This window comes from Suricata suricatta, chromosome 11 (assembly GCF_006229205.1).
Source record: "Suricata suricatta isolate VVHF042 chromosome 11, meerkat_22Aug2017_6uvM2_HiC, whole genome shotgun sequence".
NCBI classification, from domain to species: domain Eukaryota; kingdom Metazoa; phylum Chordata; class Mammalia; order Carnivora; family Herpestidae; genus Suricata; species Suricata suricatta.
Window position 1 is genome coordinate 60685439 of NC_043710.1, and position 18449 is coordinate 60703887.

At 39.0% G+C, this 18449-nt stretch overlaps 1 pseudogene; it reads right to left on the reverse strand.

Moving 5' to 3' along the window:
* Positions 1 to 8703: 8703 nt before the first annotated feature.
* LOC115271772 lies at positions 8704 to 9179 on the reverse strand (annotated as a pseudogene).
* Positions 9180 to 18449: the final 9270 nt, after the last annotated feature.

Genomic DNA, 18449 nt, shown 5'->3' on the forward strand with positions numbered 1-18449 from the left:
AAGCTTTGTTTGTGCATGTATGCATACACACTCTGTTTTTTAAAATTGCATCCTCCATGCCGGCTACTAATGAACATAATAAGCAATGCTAGTGTATGGGTAAGCTCATTAAAGATTTCTGCAGGCAAATTCACCAAAAAATGCAGACAGTCTGTGCTTTTAGATCAAACGCATTCCTGAGGACTTCAACTATAAAGCTGACCCGGCAAAGTGATTCTTTCTGTGGAGGAGTCACTGCCTTTGTCTTATTCCTTAACGGAGGGTGGGGAACTGAAAGCTCCTGGTAGAGACAGAGCAGGGTCCACCAGCCGGGTGAGTATCATGAGGCCGTGTCCTGGCCTGCAGTGCCTTTCATTTCAGTTGGCTTCATGAAACATTTATTGTGCACCTACCATGTGCCAGGGAGAGATCCAGGAGTTACAAAGCTGAGCATGACATTGCCTCGAAGACATTCATCATTCAGTAAGGGCCAGTGTTCTCTGTAAATTTCTACTGTGTTAAAAGGTATCCTTTAAATCCTATTTTCTCGCTGAAAGAAGTCTCTGTTCTGTGTCCTTTCGCGCTCTGTGCCTCTGCTACTTATCTGCCATATCTTGCCACTAAATATTAGTGATTTTTGTTATAGCCTTTTTCATACTATTCCCATCTTACTGGTTTTCGTCTGTTTTTCTGGACTAGGCCTGGGGATTCTTGGGGGAAAAGGAGCAGTTAGGTTAGAAGTGGCTAAGGATGTGAAGTCTGCCTCGGGAGTATATGGGTTCAAATCTAAAGTCTGCATTTATCAGCTGAGTGACTTTAGGACTGGCACTTGGAATGTCTGTGCCTCAGTTTCCTCACTTTTAAAATGGGATCATCACATTTATTACCTTCCGTGAGTAGCTGTGATCAGGATAAATGAGTTGATATATGAATGCTCAGAACAGTGCTTGGCAGGGAGTGAGCACTCAGTAATCTTAACTATTAAAATTTGTATGCACACACACAACCAAATGCCCCGGCCCTGTGTTGTAACTGCCAGCCCAAACTGCCAGTGCCTGCTTTTAGCTAAAGCTCTGACCTGGGTTTGAGCCATTACATTACCAGAGGGTGATTCCATTTGCTCCGTTGTCTGAGAGAGGAACCTGGGAAGTACCCTTGGGAAGACCCTCTCCTGTGCCTCCCCGTCCAGCCCAGCTTCCAGCTCCTCCATCTAACCTTGTGATGTGGCTTCAGGGCCGTCCCTTCATCCCCAGCCCCCTCCGGTAGCTTAGGTCATCATTGCTGCTACTGACCATGCACCCACGTCCAAACTGCTCTCCCTCCTTCGGCTCTGACACTGTCCAGTTTGTTTTTAATGTGGTGATTGGAGCAGCCTCTAAAACCTTCAAACAGGTCAAGTCATTCCAGTGTGAAATTTTTATTGGGTTCTTCTCAGTGTGAAAACCAAATACGGAATGTGGTTAAACAAACAGAACGTGATCTTGTCCCTCCCTAGGGACTCAGCTTCATCTTGGGTCACCCCTGAGGCAGTCACCAGTTCCTTGAAAGTACCAGTCTCTCTCCGGGCTCAGGACCTTCCAGCTGCTGTCCTCCTACCCTTCACATCTCCAAGGGCTCAGCTTACAAGTCACCTCCCTAGAGCTGCCTTCCTCAGCCTTCCATCCCCGACTCTAAATGCCCCCCTTGGCCATTGCTCAATTCTTCTGTGCATGGCAGACAGCACAAATTGTACAGAAAGATTTTTTTGAATATTTGTTCACTCTTCATGTCTCCAGCAGTCTGTGAATTCCACAAGAACAGGCACTCTGTTTTATTAACCACTTTACCCTCAATGCTTAGCAAAGTCCCTGGTGTTCAGGAAATAATTAGCAAACAAATGAATGCCCAATAACTATTTATTTAATAAACATGTGAAACACAGCACTGAATGAACTAGAAGAATCTGATGAACCAGCGCTGTAATAAACACCAGGGTTCTGATGTGCTTTACTTATTTTCTTTCTAACTTTGTTTTGGTCCAATATGAATTTACTAATGAAGGAGCTATATTATGGACCATCTAATGCAGAGGGAGGGCCATATTCATTCTGAGGAAATTAAATGTATCTTTGATCTCACTCCCTAGAAGTGCCTATGAAAAAACAAGCTCAAATCCTTTCTTGGCAGTGAGCATTGTACATCATGTCTGGTCTTGCTGTGATGTGTGTGCATGAATATATGTAGAATCATTTTCAAGCCCTCCAGAAGCCATATTTCAATAAGTTTGCATTAAAGCATTCGTATAATACTAATTCAGCCAATAATTATATATGGCGGTGACCTGGGGTGAGGAGGATGAAAAGTGAATTAGATTTGTAGAGATGAGAACATTGAGACCTTGCACAAGACTGGGTGAAAAGTGGAAGTTACACATACATATGGAACTGAAGATTGATCAGAAACTCCAAGAAGGTTAGAAATGACAGGAATCTTCATGACTATCTAGTAGAAAACAAGAAGGAAAGTCTAGACAGAGGGTTTAAGAGAAACAGACCTGTGTTCAAATCACAACTGTGCCACCTGGAGCTTTGAGATCTTTGCAAAATTATGCAATATTCCTTACTTGCAATTTGTTACATCAAAGACAGAGACAACAATACTTTTCTGAAAGGAATCTTGTGTGAGGTGGTAACATAAGATAGAGAGTACAGTGCATGGAGCACAGTGTCAGGCATATTTTGAGTCCTTAAAGAGGGACTCATAAGGGTTATAATTATTCTTTATTATCTAAACACATGATTTTATGAATCGAAAGTACAGAACTTAAGGAAGAAACGATTTGCCAAAGGCCTTGTGGCAAAGTAGAGATAAAGCCAGGAGAGTTATATATGACCAAAAAATCCCTATTTGTACTTCTATCTGCCCCCAAGCCCCTTTCCTCCTTATCTATCTCTCTGCACATGCACATCGTAGAAGATACAACAACAGGTGTAAGACAATGGAAAAGCCACACCAAGACTTTTCTGGTTCCAGCAAAATGTATAGCAGAACATACAATTTGAGTCATGTCCCATTGTTCTCACTCCCTATATGGCACCTATACAACTGAAATAAATATAATAAAAATTATTTCAATGTGTAAGTTGAGTTCAAAATAAAGGTAACGCTTCAGTTTCAAGACACGAAGTAGGAACTGAACACATAGTCTGAGAGAGCTCATGCTGTTGTTGCCTGGAGCCAGGACATGAGGAGGAACGGAGATCAGTTTCTGTAATATTTTCTCATAACTTGGAGACGTGAGATGGTATCTTGGTCCTGCACAAGACAGGCAGTTTTAATGAGGACTTTTGTATAAATCCCGGATCATTAAAGGATGAAGAGAAAAACAGCAGTCTTCCCCTAGCAAGGGGAGATGGTAAAGATACTGCATACAAGTTTATGTTGTAACTTGTATCTTAGTATTGGCTTAGATGGAAAAAGGCAAACATTTTAATCCTGGATCTGTCCTTCATGTGGATTTAAGGTTGAGATTTAAAATAGAAGGCCAACTTTACATCAGGAAACTCCAAGCTGAGAAATTCATATTCGATTGGTTCCAGTTTAGTGATGCTCCTTAAGCATCTGGTAGAAACAAAGGCAAAAGCACTTATGGGGCAAGAATTTCAATAACCGAGAATCCTGATAATAGAAAAATATGATGATCAGATTCCATCTGTAATTTAAGTAATTTAAATATACTTAATTATAAATATTAAAAAATAAATTGAAACTATAAGCCAATAACAAATAGGCAAGTTTGATAAACAATTATGTAGAACTTGTAGACATGAAAAAAAATCTGAAATGAAAGACTAGTGAAATAATGGGATAAACAAAAATTGGACACAGATAAAGAGGGAATTAGTGAACTGAAATATATTTAAGAAAACTATTGAGAATGTAGCACTGAGAGAAAAAAATAGATAGAAAATATAAAAGAGGTTAAGTGACATGGAAAACAGAATAAGAAGATCAAAAATTGGATTGGAAAAGAAAATATAAGAAATGTGAAAGTGTAGGTGATGTAATATTTGAAGATATCGCTACCAAGAACTTGGAAAAATTAATGAAAAACATAATCCCTCAGACTTAAAATCACAATGGAGTCCATGTAGAATAAATAAAGCGAGCCTAGACCAAGGACCATCATAGTCAAATTACAGAATACCAAAACAGAGAGAAGATAGTTAAAATAGCATGGAGAAAAGACATATTATCTAGAAAAGAAATTATCCCTCTTAAGACATCCAATTTCTCATTAGCAGCAAAGTAGTCAGGCAACAACGGAATTGGATCTGCAAAGCCTTCAGAAAACTATAACGCTATCCTCCTAGAATTCTATATTCAGCTAAAGTATCATCCCAGAGTGAAGATAAATAAAGATTTTTAGATATCTAATAACTGAAAGAATTTAACAGGAGATTTAGCTAAAAACACAACATATTCTATTTTAAGAAGGGAAAAATAGAACCTACAATGAAGGAAAGGATGTATGAAGAAACAGTGAATAAAGAATCTGATTAACACATGGATCTAACATAAACATTGCTTATATAAACCATGATAGTAATATTTCATTTAAGGAGAGTGAAAATAAGGTGAAACTAAAACACTAGAAACTAATCACAGGTGACACAGAAAAGGTGACTTGGGTTCAGTGTTCTAGGGTCCCCGTGTTGCTAGAAAGAAGGGGGATAATGATGATTAACTTTAAGAATGTAAAGGCAGCCAACAAAATAGTGGAAAATAGAATGGATCACTTCCTAGAAAACTTAAGTATCAAAAAGGACAGAAGAAAGGGAATCCAAATAATTTAACATTAAGATAAACAAAAAGGGGAAAAATAGGAAGAAAAAGGTCTATTAAACATAAAATAACAAGATAATAAACCCAAATAGATAAGTGATAGTCACTATAAATTTAAATAACCTAAATTTGCCTTTTAGCTAGAGACTCGCACAAAACACAAGGACACAAAAGAATATCAGATAAAGGAATGGAAAAAGATACTTTTGGAAAAAAGATAGGCTAATCAAATAATGTTGGTATAGATATAATATAACACTGAATAAAGTAGACTTCAGTGTAAAGTATTATTAGGAATAAAATAGGTCATCATATAATGTATGAAAAAATAATTTTTCAAAGAGCTATATCAATTTTAAGTTTATAAACGTAGCAAAGTAGTCTTAAAATAAGAAAGGCAAAAATTAAAAGTACAAAAGGAAATTGACAAGTCATGGTTATATTAATAAATTTTAAGATAATCATCTTAGTAAAAGTAATAGATACAATATTTCTTTATGTCTTTATTTTATTTTGAGAGACAGAGAGAGAGCGAGCAGGGGAGGGTCAGATAGAGAGGGAGACACAGAATCTGAAGCAGGCTCCAGGCTCTGAGCTGTCAGCATAGAACTGGACGCGGGGCTTGAACCCAGGACTGTGAGATCATGACCTGAGCTGAAGTCAGACACTTAACTGACTGAGCTACACAGGCGCCCCTAGATAAAACATTTTTAAAAAGTATTCAAACTATGGTAGTGATAACTTTAACAAGTTTTATCTAATAAACATAGTAGAGAATGATCTTGTTGAACATTCATGCAATGTTTCAAAATTTTGACAATGGGGGCGCCTGGATGGGTCAGTTAGTTGGTTAAGTGTCTGACCTTTGATTTTGGCTTAGATCATAATCTCACGGTTCATGAGATGGAGCCCCTTATCAGGCTCTGTGCTGACAGTGTGGAACCTGCTTGGGATTCTCTCTCTCCCTCTCTCTTCTCTGCCCTTTCCCTGCTTGAATGTATACACTCTTTCTCTCAGAAATAAACAAACAAACATGAAAAAATTTTTTGATTAATCATGTATTAGGAAATAAGCAAATCTCAGTATATATCAGTGAAACAATATTATTGAACCTATTCTCTTGCCACAATGCAAAAAAAAAAAAAAAAGGAAGGAAGGAAGGAAGGAAGGAAGGGAGAAAGAAAGAAAGAAGAAAAAAGGTCAATAGCAAAGGACAATTGGAAAATTCTGTCTTAGGTTGACAGTTTAAAAACACAATTCAAATCAATTAATGAGTCAAAGAAAAAACAGAGTGGAAATTAGAATATATTTACAGATGGATAATTAAAATAATATATTTTAAAACTTACAGCATATAGCTAATGCAATTCTCAGAGGAAATTTATGAGAATTCCCTATATGCACTTACATATGAAATGAAAGCTGAAAAATAGCTGAACATTCAACTTCAGTGATTAGGTGGATAAAAACAAAAATAAGATAATAAACAGATACAAAGAACAATAAAATATATCAACAAAATAAAGAAAGTAGGAAATACAAATAAAGAGAATTAAAATACTCAATGTTTCCTGCACAAAATAAACATTTTGCAAGATTGATCAAGAAAAGAAGATATAAAAAATAGATTAAGAATTACGTGGAGATAAAATAGTGGATGTATTAGAATTTTTCAAACATAAGATAATACTATTTGAAAATACTTTATGCCAATAAATAGAAAAAATTAGACAAGGCAATTTTCTAGATAGTAAAACTGACTCAGAAAGTGATAGAAACCAGAATAGATCACTAATTACTAAATAAATAAAATCGGTGGTTTAACATTTGCAGGTTTCCTTCCTTAGCCTTAGTTTGGCCATGAGTTTTTCATATACAGAATTTCAGGAATGTCATCATTGTGATTGTTTTGTTTTCATGCACCTACCATATCCTTTTTTTTCTTCTTCTGTTATATAATCAGAGCTTATCCTGTCCCAGATTCTCTTCCAGGTATACGTGATGAAAAATGAATTAGACATGGTTCCTCCTGGAGGGGCTCACGGTCAGGTAGAACTTCAGATAAATGCACCAATAATGTAAGCAAGTGAATGGTGCAGGGTTTTTCTAGATGGAGGATAAGAATGGATACAGCCATTCTTGATTTCCCAAAACACAGCACAGTGTTGGAAATGAAGGAGGCATGCTTTATTTTTTATTCATTTAAGATTTTAAAGTTTTTGTTTGGAAATAATTTTCAACTTATAAAAATGTTGCAGGAACAGTACCAGAACCCCTGAAAGGATTATACTAAATCCTAATCCATCAGTCTAGAAGCTTCAACATAGATGTAGCGGAGACAGAACAGACCATCAGAGTCCTGCCCCCTGAATTCATGGACCCAGACATCTTCTGCCAGGAGAAGGGGAGGCAATTATTTCCTGACACTGGAAACTTTATAGCCATATGCTATCTCTTGCATGCATCCTTCCCTGGTTCTGGCAATCCAGTTCCTCCTGATTTTGAGACTTTCTTAAGCCAAGATCCGGAGCCAAGTCTCTAAATGTGTCCCATTGATTGACTGTGAAGGATCCTTAAATGTAGGGCCACACACAGTCAAATAAATAGGAAATGGCATTTCTCCCATTGCACTGGTTTTTAAATACTTTTTCCAACAAGTCAGTTCTGGAATTAATTTGATGCACAAATTCTACACTCAGAAAAATGTAGTCAGGGAGATTATTTTGAAGGTGTTGAGCCGTCTAATCTGCTCTGATCGAAAGAAACAGAACAGTCAGAGAAGCACGCTTTACTTTGTTCTCCTCATCATGGGGCCCCCTTGGGCCTCAAAATTAGGCAGGTCACCCGTCTTCCATTTCCCTGGTACTTCCTTAGTGTATCCATTTTGGCTGTAGGTTTTTAACCTTGAGCTGAACCGCAGAAAACCTCTATTTCTCACATGCGCAGGCATTCTAGGAGCTTTCGGTGGAAAAGAAATACTGTTGTGACAATTGTTGATTGTAGATGTTTCTCTGTGAGAAATATTTTATGATTCAGAGTAGAGAATTTTATATAATGCCAGGATGGAGAAAATATTGGAGTTAAAGGAACATCTGGCTGGCTACAGGTCACAAGAATGAGAGATGATTGAATGGAAGCTCATTAGTAGGTTTAAACCCCCAACCTTTTTCCTATTCCTCATTTCCTTAATTACTTTATTCTTGATTCTCTTGATTGGAGATGTTGGGCCATCAGCACCCTATTATGTGACTAATTTCCCTAGGAGATTTTGAATTTCTGTCGTTTCACATTTCGTGTGGCTAAGCCCCTTTTGCCAGTGAACAAAAGGACTGGTACCAGCTCAGCTCTGGAAAACAGCTCACCACTTCCCGTATTAATCTTTCTGTAAGTGCTTCACCCTCTCCTTTAAAATCATCAGTATCAGTGCTTTCACTGATCAGGAATTTGAAGTGGTTTTCAACCATGCCTACACATGAGGGTCACCCGGGTAGCTTTTCAGAAATCCCAATGCGCAGGCCATAACCTAGGGCAGTTAAATCAGAATTTCCGGGGGCGGGGGGGGGGGGCGTGGGGTGGAAACTCTGTATCAGAAATGCTTAAAACATCCTGGTAATACCATAATACCAATGTGCAGCCAAAAATAACTGTTCAACTCTGTGCTTCTTAAACTTGAATGTGCATACAGGTTACTGATTCAGTTCAGCTGAGGTGGGCCTGAGTGTGTTTAACTCTGCTGAGCTCAAAGGGGATTTTCATACTGCTAGCCTACAGGTAGATGTTAAGTAGCATGGTGCTTGTGGAAGCAAGCTTTTTTTTCCCTCCACGGTCATGAGGTCTTTATTTATTTATTTATTTATTTATTTATTTATTTATTTATTTATTTATATATTTTTACATTTATCAGGCTGTGAATTCATAGAGCATAGGTTCCAGCAGCTCAGGCTCCTTTCCATTGGTTCTCACAAAGTGTGCCTGTCTGGGTACGGGAGGCTGGTGCTTCGGTTTAACCCAAGTACCTTTCTCCTTGGCTTCCTTCTTTTTCTGACTACTTTCTTTCACATGCTTCAGGAAGCTACCTCGGCTCTTTGGGTGCTTAACATGCTCAGTATGTACATGAATTCTCTTAGCAAGAATCTCGCCCTTCTTTGTTTACAACAATGTCACAGCTCGCTGCACAATGCTGAAGACTCTTCCAGTTTTGCCATGGTGACATTTGTGGGCATTCCCTTTTGAGCAGTGCCCATTCCCTTCATGTCCACGATATCACTTTTCTTGTAGATTTGCATATATGGTTCCAAAGGAACAACTCCATGTTTTCTAAAAGGCCTAGAGAACATACATCAAGTGTTTCTCCTCTTTCCCTTTGTGTTGGTCATTTTGGCGAATTACTGGAAGATGGCGGTTCCTGCAGAAGAGCTTTTATTTTCTTTTATTAAAAAGTTTATTTATTTATTTTGGAGAGGGGTGGGGCTGAGAGAGAGAGAGAAGGAGAGAGAGTTAGCCCTTGCCCTCCCCAGTTCTCCTGAACAAAAGACAGAGCATTGCCTGTTGGAAGACTGGACCTCTTCAGTAGCTGATCGTGGTGTAGGCAGGAGTTAGCAGTCACTCAGCTCCACGATCCTGGAGCTTCATGTGACCCCCAGGTCCCAGGAGGTCCCCTAAACTTCTAGGGTAGAAGTGACAGGGCAAGTGATTTCCTTCATTCCTCAGAGCCAGGATAGGAGTGTGCCCACCCTTCTTTATAACTCTCCCAGGACGCAGGGTCAGGTAATTGTAGGAGGAGAAGTTAAGAAAGGGCACTTTTGAAAGAGAAGAAGATGAGCACCTTCTATGTTTACTGAGAAAGAAGCCCTGTTGACAGTGGGCAGACCTGAAGACAGTCTTTTCTTTACATCAGTGTATCACAGGAGCAGGTGCTGCTTTTTTCTGGGGGTGGGGGTGGGGGAGCAACCAGAGACACTACGGGGGCAGCTTACTTTTGAGCAGAATGAGAAGAACTTGGCCGAACAGCAGGACCTTCAGTGAAGTGGCTCAGCCCTGTCCCTGGAGAGCCCGCCCAGCATTCTAGCCTTCCCTTCAGTGAACATACTAATAACTAATAATAAAAATAAAATACTTCTTCATGCTATTTACAGAAGTAAGCCGATTCTTTATTTAAAATGAAATGCAAAACAATTCACAAGAGACAGTTTTTATATGCTTGTTTAACCTGCCAGCGGACCTTGGGGAAAACAAAGTCCATTTTTCCCTGCTTTCCCAGGTGCGTCCTGCACTAGTGCGTCAGAGGACAGGGCCATGCCGTGTAGCAGGATATGATAATGAGCCTCGGTTCTGAAGCCAAATCAGAACTAGGTATGAACTTGGTCTGGTCTTCCTTTGAGGTGTGACCTTAAGCAACTTCCTTCAACCCCTTCAGTCCACTGATGTTGTCTGCAAAATGGATTCTCCTGAGGATTACAGATTACCCATTCAAAGTGCTGGAACTGGCATCTCAAGGCTAAATAGTGGTGGCTATTAGGGTTTTAAAATTTGGCCTTGCTTCTTGACGCTTAGTGTTTGGCTTATTTTTAATTGATGAATCCCAGATGTGAGAGGATATTAAAGATAAGCTAGTGGCTGTGAGAGATTTGAAAGGTTCTGGGCTCTCGAAGACTCAGATTCTTCTGGGACATGGAGTCCAAGTGGCAAAAATCTGGAGTATTGAACTTCTAGACAAGGAAAGTCACACGGCTGTTTTTAGTCAATGGCAATTCCTTCCTGCTTCATCTTCCTTCCCTTCTGGGTGGGTGTTGGGGTGTGCTCTGGGGCCGGGGCCAGCTGTAGGCTCTGGCTGACCGTGGGTATGGGGGGGGGGGCAGAGCTCAAGCACTGAGTACAGATTGGAGTCTCCAAGGAAACCAGAGCTAGCAAACCCCTTCTCTGCATTTCCCCAGAGCCGGGAGACACCAGCTCCCTCCTCTGCAGGCCCAGCTTGTGGTGGCAGCCTTTTCTCCAGCTACTTGGGGCTTTTTATAATGTGCTTCTTAGCAGATGAGTTGCACAATATAATTACATCCATCAATTTTCCATTTCCTTATTCTCAGGTCACGTAGTTCATACCCAGGAACTTATACGAAATTAGTAGACTTAGGTTTATCCCTCTTCCAGGGAAGCTGTTTTTGTTTGTTTGTTTTGCTTTGTTTTTTTGGCTTTTTGTTGTTGTTGTTTGCCTGATAGTCTCACAATGATGATTATAAGCATTTTGGTTGTTCAATTTAAACTTTGGACGGTGGCTTCCTCTAAACCCGATGGATCATTCATTTGCAGACTGAACCTAATTATATATTTAAACATGCTTCTCTCCAAAAACAAATAAAAAAAACCTGGATGTAGGCTTAGTCTACTCCTAAAAAAAATTGTTTTTTACTGAAAGAAGTAAAGGGTCAGAGAAGAAGGACGAGAAAGATAAATTGGAAGAGGAGGACTTTGTCTTTTGTGATGTTTAGGCATGTGCTGGAAGGCTGGAATTTTCCAGACAGGAAGATACTAGCTTTGATGGGGTGCCTGCTATGTGCCAGGCAGGCACTTCCTCAATAAGAGGAAGTTACTTCTCATTTATTATATGCCAGGAATTATTCTAAATCATTTTATACATTTTTTCATTTATTTTCACAATAACTCACCCAAAACAGTACTGGTTACTCATCTACAGAAACTGAGGAAGAAACTGATTGTAAAAGAGTTTTAATATATTCCTTAAGATTTACATCTAATAAGTGATGGAGCCGGATATCAAACTCAGATACGTCAGTCTGTTTACACAAAATAATACTGCAGTAAAAGACGGCCCCACAATGTGAGTGGCTCACATAACAAAGGCCTTTCTCATCCCGGTAATGCCCACCAAGGCTGGCTGTGTCTTAGCCTCCTCACATCCCTATCATTCTGTGCCCCAGACTATGGAGGGACAGGCCTTGCTTATCCCGGGGCAGCGAGGAGACAGGACAGAGCTCTGGAATGCTCCCCACCCATAAACACTTCTTAGCCCAGAGCCAGTCACGCGGCTAAGCCGAATCACCACGAGGAGGAGGGAGCAGGAGATGCTACTGAGTGTATGAAGGATACCACTCACCACACCAAGTATACTTCTGAGTACAGTGTTCTTACTCTGCTTAGATGTTCTGTAATGTGGCGTGTTCTACAAAAGGTGATATTTTGTTTAGATGTTTTGTAATTGTGGAGTGTTCTACAAAAGGTGGTATTTATACAATTGTTCAGTTTATGAAATCATGTGTTTCAAATGTTGGTTTTGGCTTCAAAGACTATTTATGACAAAATTTATATAAGAGGAAAACTTTATTAAGGAGATGAAGTCACATAGCTTATCTGGACATTAATTTCAGAAAGCCTATTGATCTAAACACATCCAAAGGTATTTTGTGATATTCATCTTTCTTGTGAAAATCATGGTTAGTCACAATGACATAAATTCCTTGAGCCAAAGAATCTACTAAGTCTAGCCCTATTTCCTTAATGATTTTAGCCAAGGAAAATGTGTCCATAATCGCCTCCTTACTTGCCCTGTCATTTTATTTTTTTTTTAATTTTTTTAATCTTCATTTATTTTTGAGAGAGAGAGTGCCCATAGGAGGGGCAGAGTGAGGCAGACACAGAATCAAAGCAGGCGCCAGGCTATGAGCTGTCAGCACAGAGCCTAACATAGGGCTTGAACTGAGGCACCACCAGGAGATCATGACCTGAGCCACCCAGGTGCCCCAGGCCTGTCAACTGTCAAATCCAATACCAACACACTGACATTGGCCTGGCTGCCCTCCGACATGTAACCCAGGGTTTCATGAACCTGTGCGTATAATATAGAATTCCTGATTATGCATTTGATATTCCAACTTCTGTTAATTTATGTAGAGAATGACTTGCTTTGGGGAGAAAAGGCACCAATGAGGAATTTCCTGTGATCCAGAAATAAATAAATAAATACATTCAGTAAATTTAAACCATAGTGTGCTAATTCAAGGGGGTCAAAGCACTTCAAGACAGAAACAATATCCTAGTGAAGGCAAGATATGGACTTCATTTCTAGCTACATCATCACAACAGTACCAATACGTGCGGCCCTCCCTCCTTCCCTAACACACACACACACACACACACACACACACACACACACACACGTGTGTAAACACACCTGAGTGAATGTGTTGAGCATCATTTTACTTCTGGTGAAAGGCAAAGCTACTCACAGATATCTTAAAATAAATAATAATATTTGTTCTAGAACAAATATTTACTGGGCTTTAAAATGGAGCATTTTTTTCAAAGGGCTTTGTATGTCTGCTGAACGCCAACTGGTCATTTCATGCTTTCATGTCTCAGTTTCCCCATATGTATTAAAAACAATAACGACAATACTAAATTGCTCATCTTTCCTGAGCTGCAATTTTCTCATCTTTAAAACAAGGATAATATTTAATTCAATGGCCATTAAAAAGTGTAAAGGTATAAAATGCAAAATGCCTAATGCAGTTCCTAGTACAGAGAAAGCAGCTGTAACGGACAATGTCATGTGACAGCGTGGCAGAGCCCAGGTCCCCTGATATTCCGTTGCATAACTGGGGACTAATCAAGGTGTTGTCATGGAGATATTTTGTAGATGTGATTAACGTCTATGATCAGTTGATTTTAAGTAAGTTTGACTATCCTAGGTAATCTGGACAAGACCATTTCAATCAGCTGAAAGCCTTAAGAGCAAAGTTGAGGATTCTCTGTAGCAGAAGAAATTCTGCCTATGGAACAAGCTTTAGCTTCTTTATCAGAGTTTTCAATCTACCTTTCTTAATGGCTTCTCTTAGGGATTTTGGACTTGCCTAGTCAGCTCTCACTATTGGGCATCAAATTCCTTGCATCAAAATTCTTTCCCTTTTGATAGACAAATTGAGGTACAGGTGAATGAAGGAATAAAGGAATAAAAAGGCTTCTTCATGAATAGTGAGTTTCCCATCACTGGTGAATAGAAGACAATGCCATAGGGCCTGAAAAGACTATAGAGGGCAAAGGTCATGTTTGTTTTGCTTTGAGGATCTTTAAGTTTCTTTCCCTATGAAGTTCTGGTTGTCTTTTTCTAATTGTTCCCATTGGCATTCCTGAGGTCAAATGAAGGTAGGGGGTTCCACTAACTAAGAATAAATACAAAATCATGGAGTGGAAATATTAAGATTTTCCTAAAGGATCCAAATGCTTTTGTATCTGGGTTGTCTAAAGAGTTCTAAGTGCAGACCTCTGTTTCTAAGATAGAGCAAAGACTCTCAAAGGTCCTACTTCAAAACTAGTAGATGCTACATAAAATATTCCACTTAAAGGTACTGCTGGGATTTTAGGAATTAAAGAGAAAACTCCTGAGACTCCACTAACCCTTCCCTCGAATTGAAGGGATCAAAAAAGCATGTTGTAGATTTATCTTTATTGGAATTGAAATATTGTTTAGGGCCAGTGGCAGGTAGGATAACTGCCAGGGACCTTTAAGGGGGATCATATGCATCCCAAGCAGAAGCAAGTGCATATCCTTGCTAGAATAAAGGATCCCAATAAAGGCACCTCGGATTTCCACAGAGTGAGAGCAATCAAATACCAGCTCTCCATCAAAGGTCACCAGACACCTAGAGAAAGAATCCCCCGCGAGTTCTCTCTCTGCATGGGAAGTAACCCAGAGTATCACAGAGATGGGAGAAAATATGAAGACAAGTAAAGAGATATATAAGACATAATGAGTATATCTAATGTGTACCAGGGGAGTTTTAGAAGGAAAAAAAAAGACAGAAAATATAAGAGAAAGATTCGAGAAGAAAACAACTATAAATTTTCCAGAACCAAGGAAAGATACAAATCCAGGGATATAGGAAGCATAACATGTATCAAGCTGGACAACTAACAAGAAAGCCACACCTGGCCATAATGTCATGAAAACAAATGCACACCACCAAAGACCAGCAAAAGGGGAAACCAAGAGGAAGAAGAAAGACACATCACCTGTAGAGGAATGAGAGACAAATTGATAGAAGAAATGATAGAAACCAGAACACAGTAAATAGTAACTTGAAAATGCTAGAGGAAGTAAATCTCAAGCTAGATATATGTGCCTAGGAAAATGACTTAGAATGAGGGTAAAATACAGTTTTAGAGAAACAAAAGCTTAGTTTTCTAAAAGCTGAACAAATAGTCCTTCATTAATGGAATTTCCAAAGTTGAAATTCAGTAGGAAAGAAGATGATCTCACAGGGAAGGTGTGACATTTAAGAAGAAATGGGAACTAACTGGTAAAAATGTAGACATCAACCAAAATCATGCCTCCTTAAAATAACAGTGAAGTGTTATTTAACTGAAATAATAGGGGATAATGTAAGATAGAGGCAGGCGATCAAAGGTAAAATATTATGTAGTTTTTGTCTTGCTTGGGGATTCAAAGATTAAGGTTAAATTGCATTAAATTTGCATGATAAAAGGAACAACTTAAGGAAATCTGTGTTCCAAAGCAGCAGGAGGTAAAGGAAGTGGAGGAAGCAATAAATTAATAAATCAACAGATAAATGCCCTCAATCAAAAAACAAAGGAAAAGGAGATTTGAAAAGCAGGACAAATAGAAAGCAATAGACATGTAAAACAAGATCAGTTTCCAATGAACTTGAAAAAGGTAAAAGATAGGAGTTACTAGACTTCCAATTAAATGTTTTTAAGAGATAAACATAAATCCTCAGGATGCAGGGACAGCTGAAAATGAAAGGAAAAACATATAGCTGATGCATATAAACCAAGAAAAATATGGGATGGGTGTATAACTTAAGGGAGAAAATATTATCAAGAACACGGAAGGTTCCATAATGACAGAAATTTTTCACCAGGAATATTCAACCCTCCTAAACTCGCATGCACAGAATATATAATATTTCTACCTATATCTCAATAATTTTAAATATATAAGGTAAAATTTGGTAGAAACAGATTGAGAAATGGACAATTCCACCGTCATTGTGAAATAATTCAATATACATTTCTCAAGAATTGATAGATCAGGGCGGCTGGGTGGCTCAGTCAGTTAAGCGTCCGACTTCAGCTCAGGTCATGATCTCATGGTTCGTGGGTTCAAGCCCCGCATCAGGCTCTGTGCTGACAGCTCAGTGCCTGGAGCCTGCTTCAGATTCTGTGTCTCACTCTCTCTCTCTGCCCCTCCCCCATTCATGCTCTGTCTTTCTCTGTCTCAAAAATAAATAAATTATTAAAAAATTTTAAAAAAAGAATTGATAGGTCAAACAGAAACACTACTAAAATACAGAAAAGTTCAGAATGATTAAATAGTTTAAAAACTTGACTTACAAGACATATATAAATTTCTCCCTCAAGTCAATTGGTAAATATACATACTTTTCCAAAACCTATGAAATATTTGCAAACCTGACTCTGTATTAATCTAGATCAAACAAATCTCATATTAAACACAACTGTTATGGGGCGCCTGGGTGGCTCAGTTGGTTAAGCATTCAACTGGATTTTGGCTCAGGTCATGATTGTAAGAGTCACCTTGGGAGTCACCTTGGCATGGTGACTAGCAACCATTTTGCTGTGGGTTGGAGAAAAACACCATGCACCGACGACCCCCCACCCCTCACCTGCAGACCAGGAATGTCCCGCACCAGTTTGAAAACAGCCAATCATAAAGCCCCAGCTTCCCATCACCCTGACAGAGGTGGCAACCTATCCCATCCCGCCATGTCCCTAGAGTGCCCTTATTTGGTGGTCTGCCCTCCCAGGACCGACTGGAAGTCTTTCACCCATAAAATACCTCGACCCTCCTGTACCAGATGCGACTTCCCTGACTCCCCACTCCCAGAGTCACGGAACCTCATCTGGGAATCTCAGATCCCAATAAAGGCTTTCTTGGCTCCTTAACTTGGTCTCTTTCTTTCCTCTCATCTCTGCCTCCATCTATTAAATCTTACAATGATCTCATGGCTCATGGGATGGAGCCCTGTGTAAAGCTCTGTGCTGAGAGCTAAGCTCAGAGACATCTTGGGATTCTCGCTCACCATATCTCTGTCCCTCCCCCACTTGAAGGCATGCAACTGTTCCCTCGCTCTCTCAAAATAAATAAACACTTAATGGGGCACCTCAGTGGCTCAGTTGGTTAAGTGTCTGATGTTGGCTCAGGTCATGATCTCAGGGTTCATGAAGCTGGGAGCTGGAGCTTGCCTCAAAATCTGTGTTTCCCTTTCTCTTTGTCCCTCACTCACTCACACTCTGTCACTTTCTCTTAAAAATAAATAAACATTAAAAATAAATAAATCAGGGTGCCTAGGTGGCTCAGTCGGTTGGTTAAGCATCTGAGTTCGGCTCAGGTCATGACCTCGCGGTTGCTTGGGTTTAAGCCCTGTGTTGGGCTCTGTGCTGATAGCTCAGAGCCTGGAATCTGCTTCAGATTCTGTATCTCCCTCTTTCTCTGACCCTCCCCTGCTCACTCTGTCCTTCTCTGTCTCTCAAAAATAAATAAATAAATAAATAAATAAATAAATAAATATTTAAAAATAAATAAAAACAACCATTATCATACTATGTTGTCTGACCTCAAAACAATTAAATTATAAGTCAATAAGGAAGTAGATAAACACAAAATTTCCATGCATTTGAAATTAAAAACAGAACACTTCTAAATAACTCACGTGACAAACTACAATGAAAATTAAATGTACATATATATTTATATGCATGTAATACATAATAAACACCATAAGAACTAATAATTAAAATCCAATGTACAAAATTTTGCAAGTTACAGCTAAAGTTGTACTACAGGGAAAGTTTTAGGCTTAAATATGTGTATTAGAAAAGAAGGCTGTAAATGAATAAGCCATCTAACTTAGAAGTTAGCAAAAGTACAGTAGAATAAATCAGAAAGTAAAAAGAGTTAAGAAAGAGAAGACCTAATATTACAGAAAGAGAAAATAAGAAAAATTTAATACTTGAAAAGATCAACAAGTTAATTGGGATGGTCAGACTTGATCAAGAAAATTAGATCGTAAGCACCACTTAAAATCCTATGAAAGAAAACCAAGCTATAGAGGAACCGTGGTACAGTTATGACAACTTTATCATAATAACTATGCTAGCCTGGGGGAGCAGACCTGGTTATTATTCCTGTCTTGCAAATAAGACTAATCATGCATTACTCATCTTATGGACTTTGTGACTTGCTCCAGGGCAAACAGAATAATTGGAGAGCCAAGTTCCAAACCCAGTTTTAAGTTTCAGTATTCTGCCTATTGATAACAAGCAACTCCCCAAACTATCTAGTCAAAACATAGGTGATGTAATTAAAAGAAGTGGTAAGGGGGTTTGTAAAATTACTGTTGGAAATATCTGAGCTGACATGGAGCAAGAGGAAGCAGAAAAAGCCTAGAGAAATGCGAGGGAGATCTGTCTCACTTCATCTCATCTCAGTAACTTGCAGAATTTCAAAGTCAAAAAGCCCTTTCAAGCTTTTCCTTGTTGAGTCCTCAGACATAGTCATCTACAAAACCACACTCCTAACATTGTTCTCTTTAGGGTTACTGCAGCCCATCTGGATAATGTTTGGTGTTTGAAATTCTTTAATTCAATTGTTA